The sequence below is a fragment of the Protopterus annectens genome, chromosome 14.part0 (assembly GCF_019279795.1).
Source record: "Protopterus annectens isolate FY-2018-M chromosome 14.part0, PAN1.0, whole genome shotgun sequence".
NCBI classification, from domain to species: Eukaryota; Metazoa; Chordata; order Ceratodontiformes; family Protopteridae; genus Protopterus; species Protopterus annectens.
This window is the reverse complement of record NC_056748.1, coordinates 257057712-257069836: the sequence shown is the minus strand read 5'-3', so window position 1 is coordinate 257069836 and position 12125 is coordinate 257057712. Positions and strand designations below refer to the sequence as shown.

Genomic DNA, 12125 nt, shown 5'->3' with positions numbered 1-12125 from the left:
AAGCACTACAATGCAAACAGGGAAATGTATCTCTGATTCCTCACTGGCACTGTTTTAGAGAAGAAAGGTTTCCTTATGCATTATTTAGTGCTCTTTGCTTTTTTATATGCAATTCTCAGGCATCTGATACATATTTATTTATATTAAGTTTTGCAGTTTCTTTGTTGGATGAATTATGTTTAATTAATTGAGATGAAATATTGTTCCTGATTACTTGTACTGACAGCTATACCAATTCTTGTGGGCCCGGTATTTTAGCACGATAAAGAAAGTCGAATATTCTTGGTAAAGACTGAGGTTTACAGAACAGGTTGTACAGTCATTATAGAGTACACTATGGAGTATTTAATTGGTATCGGGGAAAGATTTTGTGCAGATAATGTGCCAGCCACCAGCATCATCCAGATGAAACACAATTATGACAAAACGTTTAAACTGAGTGAGAAGATCTTCCTGCTGAGTGTTGGAGAGGCTGGTGACACTGTTCAGTTTGCAGAATATGTTCAGAAGAATGTACAGCTCTACAAAATGAGAAATGATTATGAATTATCTCCCACTGCTGCCGCAAACTTCACTCGAAGAAACCTAACAGATTGCCTCAGGAGTCAGACACCATGCCATGTAAATCTGCTGTTAGCAGGCTTTGATGACCAAGAAGGTCCGGCCTTGTACTATATGGGCTACCTGACATCTCTAGTACAGACACCATTTGCAGCTCATGGATATTGAGCATTCCTGACTCTGAGCACCCTTGACCATTACTATAAGCCAAATCTCACATGCGAAGAAGCAGTGGAACTACTAAAGAAATGTCTGGAGGCACTTCAGAAATTAGTCATCTTGAACCTGCTGTCCTTCAGTGTTCAGATCATTGACAAAGACGACATTCATGACCTACAGAAGATTAACCTCAGAAATGTCTAACTTTTTTCCCCTATTTTCTTTTACACCTCAAAATGTAGTTAACCCGATACATATTTATGTATATTAAGTTTTGCAGTTAATTTGTTGGATGAATTATGTTTAATTACTTTAGATGGAATATTGTTCCTGATTACTTGTACTGAGAGCTATACCAACAGCTCTGATAGACATGTTACATAATGAGGAGTCCCTCCCGCAAAACACTTATAGTATTTCAAATTATACAGGGTTGTATCTTACAAGAGGTATGTTAATCTAAAATGCTTATTAGTATTAGATTGAACTGCACATTGTTATAACCCTTATCCAAAAGTAGTCTACAAATAGACAACTCAGGATTTATGACAGTTACATGTAATATCATATCTAGCTTTTTTGTAAACAAATTTATTGACAGAAAAACATAAAAGAATACTATCTAGAATAGGCGGCTGACTACCAAAATTATGACCATATATATGTGTGTATAAACATATATATATATAGATAGCTAGATGTAGATATTTTTTCAAGCAAATGTTTTAAACGAGGTTCGGTACTGTACATTACAGTGTTGAACTTATAGAGAAATGTCACCCTTTGTTTTTTTAACTTTCTCGACTCTTTTTCATGCTACAGAAGCAGCAGTGTGATGAGTTTAGTGCATAGAGTTATTTTGCAAATTCTTTTTATTTCATGAAATCTGTGACAGTCCTGACAGCATCAAGATTTTTTTTCTAGTTGTTATAGCTCACAACAGGGTTTGGCATATGGAGCTTGATTTGTTCCTCGGGCACTTCACAATCAGCATTCTGGTCAGCAGGCGTGTCATGCAACTCTTTATTTGTGTCCTTCCTTATGCTGAGATAGACATTCCGCAATTATTTTGTCAGTCAAATTTCATACAGCTGACATACTGTTAACAAATGCAACAAGTCTGCACGCACTGTTGCATTCTTTCCTGGCACTTTTTTCATCAGTGCGACTGCATATGTTGTCCTACAATTTGCTGTATACATTAACAAATGCTGAAGGTTTTACTTTTGAACACAAAGGAGAAATCTGCATAGAGCATTGTTGATGGTGTATGTTTGCTAAAATTATTTTCATAGTTGTGATGCCAGTGACATTGTTCAAGAGTTCTTGAACTCTTTTACTATACAAATGTTTCAGTTCCAATATCAAAACCTGGCCTAAAGGCTGAAAAGATGAAGTAGTGTTAGTGAAAGGAACATAAATTTAACAGGTTCATTATTCTCTATTCTGTTATACGAAGTTGCACTGTCTAAGAGCAGTACGGCTTTAATGGCATGACTTTTGGTATAAAGGTTTTACTTATCCAGTCAGTGAAGATTTCTATTATCAGTCGTATACAAAAGTTACTTTTCTAAACAACTGGCACATTCAGCTCACTGACATGTTTGAAAAACCTATGTGACTTGGGCTTACCAATTACCAGAATGGAATTGCTCAAACTGTCCCTTGCCGTCTGTGTTCTGTCCAAACTGATTTCCTCCAGATAACAAGCCAGGTGAGTAGGACTTGCTCATTACCTATTTGTTTACTTATTTACATTTTTTTCCAGGGTTAGAGCATTGATTGCTATAGACCATTTTCAGACTCAAGACAAGGGCTAAAATACAGAAAAGCAAAAACAATATTAAAATACCAGAAAAGACATAAAATCACCATCATCATCATCATCATCATCAACCCCCTTTTCCTATTTTCTACATTGGGTTGGGGTGTCATGTTAACTGTCTCCAACTCTCTCAATTCAATGCCACTCTCTTACCTTCTTCAGCAGTCCTTCCTGACTGCCTCAGGTCTTCTCTCAAACAAACAATCCATCAGTCTCTTTGGTGTATGCCCTCAACTCTCTTTTTCACCAAGTTGTTTTCTGCTTTCCTCCACGTGTGCCTGAGCCACCACAGACTGTTCTCTTTGACCTTTTCTACAGTTGGAAATATTTTGTATTCTGCTTTAATGTCATCATTCCTTCATCTGTTCCAAATTTTGCATCCTACCACCCATCTTAGTCACTTTATCTTCATTACATATAGCTTCCTCAACTGCTGTGCTATCACTGCCCAGTTTTATATACCATACAGAAGCCCTGATTGCACCACTTTTTTTAAAAGTTATATTAAAGCTTCCTAAGCATTCTTCTGTCATGCACTACTCCTGACACTCTTTGCCAGTTGACTGCAGCCCCTTCACTTCTCTTCACCCCCAACCCTGATACTTAAGCTGTTAACCTACTCCATTATTTTCCCGTCTAGGTTCATTTTCATCTTTCTCTGATTTTTCCCATTTGCTATCATGACAGTTGCCATGCTTTCCATTTGTCACCCAGCCATGTTATCCCATGCCATAGCTATGCTTATATACTTCTCATTTGTAGTGGATTATTGTGTTTGAATCTCTCCCTCATTGTTTTCTGAGTTCTTTACTGTAAGGTAGGGTGTTAAAGTACTGCCTCTGTCTAATAAGAGAATAGGGGTGAGTCCTGGAGTAAATTTCCTATTTCTCACCCACTAGTCTTAATTAGGCTTAAAAGAGTCATGGAAAGGCTTTGTTTTACACACATGGGGTGCCTGTTCCAGAGTAACAGTATCCCCTTGGAAATGTATCTGTCCCTACAAACCATTCTGTTTATGTTGTAGAAGAGGTTGAAATCTCTGGACATCACATTGCCAATACCATTTGACTTGTGGATATGCAGTAGGTTCATTAGTGCTGGATCTGTGGATGCTTAGCACGCCAGACACAGATCGCCTCTTAGTAGTCTGTTTGAGACTTAAAATGGGGACAGAGTTTTAAGGTAGTCCATGTAGGTCATACACCTTAGGCCTGCTATTCTTTTTGTATGGAACTTCACTAAATGCTTCAGTTCTTGCAACTGCCTGGACAGGTACATACCATAGTATTTACTGTACTGTATGGTGGGCTTAATGAGAGATGAATAAAGTGAGACAATGGCCACTCTGGACCTAGATGCTATCCCTTTACTTATAAGTTGCGCAATATAGAATGACTTCTTCAAAACAGTAGACACATGCTGATTGAAAGCTGGGTTACTGTCAATTTAAGTATCCCAATACCTGACTACTGAGTCTACTCTTAGAGGCATATTGCCAATGTGATAATCACCACATGATGTCACTTTTCCAGGGGACACATTAATGCACTTTTGACACCAGTCACCTGTTTGGGACAAGCTCTCCTGTAGGATCTCTGAGTCCTGGGGGGATTCAATGGTTGCTCAAAGCTTGCACTCATTTGTGAACTTGGTTAAACGTAGGCCATTAACATTTGCTTTGACTTCTGAGAAGTAGAAGTCAAATAACAACAGCCTGAGAACAGAGCCCTCTGCGACCCTACTTGTGACAAATCTTTTTGTTTAGATGGCAAGCCCTAACCTGACTTCCTGGGTCCTATATGTCTGTGCCAGTTTCTATTCCATTGAGTGATATAGGGGTTTATTCAAAGTCTGGCAAGCTTATCCACAATGCCCAAGTGGGGTATAGTGTCAAAGGTGTTGGCCAGATCAAGGTAGGCAGTCTGGCAGTCCGTATTGTCTCCCCTTCATCTATCAGTTTGTTGAGTAGACATGACCTGTCCTTAACAAAACCAAACTGTAATGTATCCAGTGTTTGGAAGTTTTCTATGTACCTATTGACTAGTCCCATGATAAGTGTTTCCATGGCTTTAAAGCTGGTCAGACTTACAGGTAGTAATTGTCCGAGTCAGTGGATGGCCTTCCCTTGTGCAGGTTATGATTGCTCCTGTCATTTACTTGGTACAAAGCCAGTTTGGAGGTTGAGGCCAAAAAATGTTGTTAGAGGAGAGAAATATCTTGTTTCATACTATCTAGAATGTACCCTAGAATATTGTCAGGACTCATAGAAGCCATATGTTTATTCTTTGACAGTGTCTCCAGGACTTGGTCTTATGTAATAGCTGTGGTTGTATGATTTCCTGATATTTCTTGTGAGAATAGCAGGCATGGGGGGATGGTGAAGTTTGAGCTGAATTTGCCAGATAGTAGGTTTGCTATTTCCTCAGCTTCTATATAGGTGGCACAATTTATAATTACTGCAGCCCACAGATGTGTATTGCCCTTGAGATAGCAAATATAGTTGAATAGGGCTTTGTGGTTATCATTGGCCTTGACGACTTTTTTCCTTAAATTTGTCCTTGATAGTTTTCATTATGTTCATAAATTACTTGTTGTTTAGTTTGACAATTAGCTTACTGTTTTGCTGGGTGTTGCACTTTTTTATTTGAGGTATTATTTTTTTTCCTTTTGTTATAAACCATATTTGTGCTGTGATTCCACCCAGGCAGTTTGTTCTTAGGGTTTGCTCCACACTTTTTTTTCTTTTGGGTATGTCTGTTTGTATGCAATTGTGTACATGTTGGTAGAAGCTGGAGTGTAGGTTTCTACATTAATATTGTAACTTTCTAGATTGGGGGGATTTCAATTTAGCCAGGAATCACTCAGAAGTAGGAACTTAGTCATGCAGAAGTGTTTTAAAGTACCTGCATGATGAGATATGCATATAATAACAATGATCGCCCTTTACTGTGGTATTCAAATGCTGTAAGGCATCGAATGACATTATTCGCATTCACTGAGTACATTGTACATTTGTTCTCAACCCACATTTCTACCACACACACAGCAGAAATTTCCATCTATCTGGTTTCTATGCCTATAGAAGATAGACAAAGGATACAGTCCATGTGTGCCTCTGATGTGAATTAAACCCCAATGAACTGACAAAATATACTATTCAAATATTGGGAGGTACTTGTGCCTTTTAGTTTATTAATATAACCATAATTTGCTATCAATCTCCAGTGCGTACCTTCCTTAGAAATGACTTCTGGTCCTCACACTTCTGTTTGGGGTACAACTGACATGTTGCTCATCATATAGGGATTGGGGGTTGGTGTAATGGTTAAGGTGCTTACCTCAAAGTAACAATGCTTACAAAAAATGGCCCACGAGGGTAGCTAGCCTAGTACTTACCTAAGAACCTGTATGTTCACCAGCTACTATCATCATAGAATGGAAGGAATTGCCACATCTCCCATTTCCTTAGAAATGCAGTGTTGATTGGTTCCATCTTAGCTTTAAAAGGCACTAAATATAAAACAAAATCTTCTTTCTCAGAGTCTAAGTTTAGTAAATCCAAAAAGCACACAAATGGATTACCAAACAGCTTTAATTCTGCTACCTCAGCATTTCGGGGGTATCAAAGTATTAAATTCAACAGCTTTTTTTTTAATAATATCCATTGCTAACATATGCACATATATATTTTTATATATATACGTGTGTATATATTTTTTGTAAAAGTGCTGCTGAATTTTTCATGTATATTTTGTTGAACGGTCTGATGATACTGTTGCTGAATTTTTTGTAATCTTGCTGCTGAATTCCTATGGGAAATATAGTAGTTTCCTATGACTAAGGGATGTGTTTATGTATAATGTGCAGTGGTCACTTTAAATGTGGGATATATAGATACATTTTGAAATAATTGTTTAATATATTTAAGCTGTTAAATTTAATACTTTGATATCCCTTGAAGGCGAAATGCTGAGCTGCCAAGATTAAAGCTGTTTGGTACTCCATTTGTGTGCTTTTTGGATTTACAAAGTTTTTTTTTTATTTTTTTAGTTTTTGATATCAGAGTCTAAGCTGTCTGCAGGGTATATCTACTGGTAATCTGGGTGTATGATATTTCTTCAAAGTGTGAGAATGTTGAAGCACAAATGATCAAATCCAAATGGTTGATCATGAATACTTTAAAAAATAAATATTAAAAAAAATCTGTTTTTACAAGGGCCTCTGAGTAACATACCTGATGTCACATAGCTATTTTGTTGAGTTTGGGAAAATTTGCTACAGTTGATGAAATATCAGCTCATGGATCATTACCGGCTTCTCCTGAGTGAGACTACAGAATAGGTGAGATTGGAAAATTTGCCCTTTCCCCACTGTAGTGTGATTTCAAACTTTGTATATCTATCTATTTATCTACATATATATAGATATAAATATAGAATCTATTTATCTATCTATCTATCTATATCTTTAGCAGGAGTTGTGGGGGTGGGAGGATGCCACCCATGCAGAGTGTTTGTTGTTTTCTTTGTCAATATTTTTATAATCAACCATTTTGGTTTCATTATTTATGGTTCAGGTTTATGCCACTCTGACAACATTTCATAAACCTGGTAAGCTTTGTAGCAAATATAGACTATTTGGATAAAGAATAATTTTCATTAAAAGGATTCTAAGCTCCATTGGTAGGTCCCTCCTATGCAATTTAATTTGCAATGGATGTTGAACAGAGTCAGTCCATTGTTAGACCTCTAGCTGCTGTTGCTTTTGGTGCTGGTGTCAATTTTACCTCCAGATATCAAATATACAACAGATTCTAACCAAAATGATTCTGTTCTCCAAGAAATGGGGAGATATCAAATATAATAATGAGATCCAAGAAAAGGGATAGATCAAATAAGGTTGATTACTTAGATGCATTACTTCTCTGCAAGTTACTGGACCCCATGCCATGAGAACCTTCCAGTTAATTTGACAGTATCCTGGAGGCTATTATGCAAGATCAAGAAATCTGCCCCTCCAAAAGGAGAGAATGCATCAACAAACTCTTTGAACAAGGATTCTGTAAGGTAGGGTGTTAAAGTACTGCCTCTGTCTAATAAGAGAATAGGGATGAGTCCTGGAGTAAATTTCCTATTTCTCACCCACTGGTCTTAATTAGGCTTAAAAAGAGTCATGGAAAGGCTTTGTTTTACATACATGGGGAGCCTGTTCCAGAGTAACAGTATCCCCTTGGATATGTATCTGTCCCTACAGACCATTCTGTTTATGTTGTAGAAGAGGTTGAAATCTCTGGACATCACATTGCCAATACCATTTGACTTGCGGATATGCAGTAGGTTCATTAGTGCTGGATCTGTGGATGCTTAGCACGCAAGACACAGATCGCCTCTTAGTAGTCTGTTTGAGACTTAAAATGGGGACAGAGTTTTAAGGTAGTCCATGTAGGTCATACACCTTAGGCCTGCTATTCTTTTTGTATGGAACTTCACTAAATGCTTCAGTTCTTGCAACTGCCTGGACAGGTACATACCATAGTATTTACTGTACTGTATGGTGGGCTTAATGAGAGATGAATAAAGTGAGACAATGGCCACTCTGGACCTAGATGCTATCCCTTTACTTATAAGTTGCGCAATATAGAATGACTTCTTCAAAACAGTAGACACATGCTGGGTGAAAGCTGGGTTACTGTCAATTTAAGTATCCCAATACCTGACTACTGAGTCTACTCTTAGAGGCATATTGCCAATGTGATAATCACCACATGATGTCACTTTTCCAGGGGACACATTAATGCACTTTTGACACCAGTCACCTGTTTGGGACAAGCTCTCCTGTAGGATCTCTGAGTCCTGGGGGGATTCAATGGTTGCTCAAAGCTTGCACTCATTTGTGAACTTGGTTAAACGTAGGCCATTAACATTTGCTTTGACTTCTGAGAAGTAGAAGTCAAATAAGAACAGCCTGAGAACAGAGCCCTCTGCGACCCTACTTGTGACAAATCTTTTTGTTTAGATGGCAAGCCCTAACCTGACTTCCTGGGTCCTATATGTCTGTGCCAGTTTCTATTCCATTGAGTGATATAGGGGTTTATTCAAAGTCTGGCAAGCTTATCCACAATGCCCAAGTGGGGTATAGTGTCAAAGGTGTTGGCCAGATCAAGGTAGGCAATCTGGCAGTCCGTATTGTCTCCCCTTCATCTATCAGTTTGCTGAGTAGACATGACCTGTCCTTAACAAAACCAAACTGTAATGTATCCAGTGTTTGGAGGTTTTCTATGTACCTATTGACTAGTCCCATGATAAGTGTTTCCATGGCTTTAAAGCTGGTCAGACGTACAGGTAGTAATTGTCCGAGTCAGTGGATGGCCTTCCCTTGTGCAGGGTATGATTGCTCCTGTCATTTACTTGGTACAAAGCCAGTTTGGAGGTTGAGGCCAAAAAATGTTGTTAGAGGAGAGAAATATCTTGTTTCATACTATCTAGAATGTACCCTAGAATATTGTCAGGACTCATAGAAGCCATATGTTTATTCTTTGACAGTGTCTCCAGGACTTGGTCTTATGTAATAGCTGTGGTTGTATGATTTCCTGATATTTCTTGTGAGAATAGCAGGCATGGGGGGATGGTGAAGTTTGAGCTGAATTTGCCAGATAGTAGGTTTGCTATTTCCTCAGCTTCTATATAGGTGGCACAATTTATAATTACTGCAGCCCACAGATGTGTATTGCCCTTGAGATAGCAAATATAGTTGAATAGGGCTTTGTGGTTATCATTGGCCTTGATGACTTTTTTCCTTAAATTTGTCCTTGATAGTTTTCATTATGTTCATAAATTACTTGTTGTTTAGTTTGAAAATTAGCTTACTGTTTTGCTGGGTGTTGCACTTTTTTATTTGAGGTATTATTTTTTTTCCTTTTGTTATAAACCATATTTGTGCTGTGATTCCACCCAGGCAGTTTGTTCTTAGGGTTTGCTCTTTTCTTTTGGGTATGTCTGTTTGTATGCAATTGTGTACATGTTGGTAGAAGCTGGAGTGTAGGTTTCTACATTAATATTGTAACTTTCTAGATTGGGGGGATTTCAATTTAGCTAGGAATCACTCAGAAGTAGGAAATTAGTCATGCAGAAGTGTTTTAAAGTACCTGCATGATGAGATATGCATATAATAACAATGATCACCCTTTACTGTGGTATTCAAATGCTGTAAGGCATCGAATGACATTATTCGCATTCACTGAGTACATTGTACATTTGTTCTCAACCCACATTTCTACCATACACACAGCAGAAATTTCCATCTATCTGGTTTCTATGCCTATAGAAGATAGACAAAGGATACAGTCCATGTGTGCCTCTGATGTGAATTAAACCCCAATGAACTGACAAAATATACTATTCAAATATTGGGAGGTACTTGTGCCTTTTAGTTTATTAATATAACCATAATTTGCTATCAATCTCTTCCTTAGAAATGACTTCTGGTCCTCACACTTCTGTTTGGGGTACAACTGACATGTTGCTCATCATATAGGGATTGGGGGTTGGTGTAATGGTTAAGGTGCTTACCTCAAAGTAACAATGCTTACAAAAAATGGCCCACAAGGGTAGCTAGCCTAGTACTTACCTAAGAACCTGTATGTTCACCAGCTACTATCATCATAGAATGGAAGGAATTGCCACATCTCCCATTTCCTTAGAAATGTAGTATTGATCGGTTCCATCTTAGCTTTAAAAGGCACTAAATATAAAACAAAATCTTCTTTCTCAGAGTCTAAGTTTAGTAAATCCAAAAAGCACACAAATGGATTACCAAACAGCTTTAATTCTGCTACCTCAGCATTTCGGGGGTATCAAAGTATTAAATTCAACAGCTTTTTTTTAATAATATCCATTGCTAACATATGCACATATATATTTTTATATATATACATGTATATATATTTTTTGTAAAAGTGCTGCTGAATTTTTCATGTATATTTTGTTGAACGGTCTGATGATACTGTTGCTGAATTTTTTGTAATCTTGCTGCTGAATTCCTATGGGAAATATAGTAGTTTCCTATGACTAAGGGATGTGTTTATGTATAATGTGCAGTGGTCACTTTAAATGTGGGATATATAGATACATTTTGAAATAATTGTTTAATATATTTAAGCTGTTGAATTTAATACTTTGATATCCCTTGAAGGCGAAATGCTGAGCTGCCAAGATTAAAGCTGTTTGGTACTCCATTTGTGTGCTTTTTGGATTTACTAAGTTTTTTTTTTAGTTTTTTTTAGTTTTTGATATCAGAGTCTAAGATGTCTGCAGGGTATTTCTACTGGTAATCTGGGTGTATGATATTTCTTCAAAGTGTGAGAATGTTGAAGCACAAATGATCAAATCCAAATGGTTGATCATGAATACTTTAAAAAATAAATATTAAAAAAAATCTGTTTTTACAAGGGCCTCTGAATAACATACCTGATGTCACATAGCTATTTTGTTGAGTTTGGGAAAATTTGCTACAGTTGATGAAATATCAGCTCATGGATCATTACCGGCTTCTCCTGAGTGAGACTACAGAATAGGTGAGATTGGAAAATTTGCCCTTTCCCCACTGTAGTGTGATTTCAAACTTTGTATATCTATCTATTTATCTACATATATATAGATATAAATATAGAATCTATTTATCTATCTATCTATATCTTTAGCAGGAGTTGTGGGGGTGGGGGGATGCCACCCATGCAGAGTGTTTGTTGTTTTCTTTGTCAATATTTTTATAATCAACCATTTTGGTTTCATTATTTATGGTTCAGGTTTATGCCACTCTGACAACATTTCATAAACCTGGTAAGCTTTGTAGCAAATATAGACTATTTGGATAAAGAATCATTTTCATTAAAAGGATTCTAAGCTCCATTGGTAGGTCCCTCCTATGCAGTTTAATTTGCAATGGATGTTGAACAGAGTCAGTCCATTGTTAGACCTCTAGCTGCTGTTGCTTTTGGTGCTGGTGTCAATTTTACCTCCAGATATCAAATATACAACAGATTCTAACCAAAATGATTCTGTTCTCCAAGAAATGGGGAGATATCAAATATAATAATGAGATCCAAGAAAAGGGATAGATCAAATAAGGTTGATTACTTAGATGCATTAATTTTCTGTATTTCTTTATTGGTTTAGTTTTGTTCAGTCATTACCTAATAAAGCCTGTATGGCATGAGTTTCTTTTGCAGAACTAACTTGGGAGCAGTTTTGTTGATTACTGACTTACTAAGTCATATAATATATCAAAAGATGTTAAAATAATGAAACCTAGGAATATGGGATAAAGCTCTTTACTAGTTCATAGCAGTTGTCCTCTAAGCTGTACTGTTAGATGTTTCTCAACATCTCAGTGTCACAAAAGATAGAATCATTTTACTAACCCTATAATTCCTTGATGACAGTGACCAGTGGATGAGAGCAATAATTAATAAGATTGTGACTTGTCACCATAGTGTCTTATGGGTGACCAACTAACTTTCAGCAATTAGTATCCTTTTATTTCCTAAGATGTATTGCTGCTGGGCCATGGTAGCAAGGATATA

The 12125-nt window shown here is 37.1% G+C and overlaps 1 pseudogene; it reads left to right on the top strand.

Moving 5' to 3' along the window:
* The first annotated feature begins 336 nt into the window (after positions 1–336).
* LOC122788784 lies at positions 337–924 on the top strand (annotated as a pseudogene).
* Positions 925–12125: the final 11201 nt, after the last annotated feature.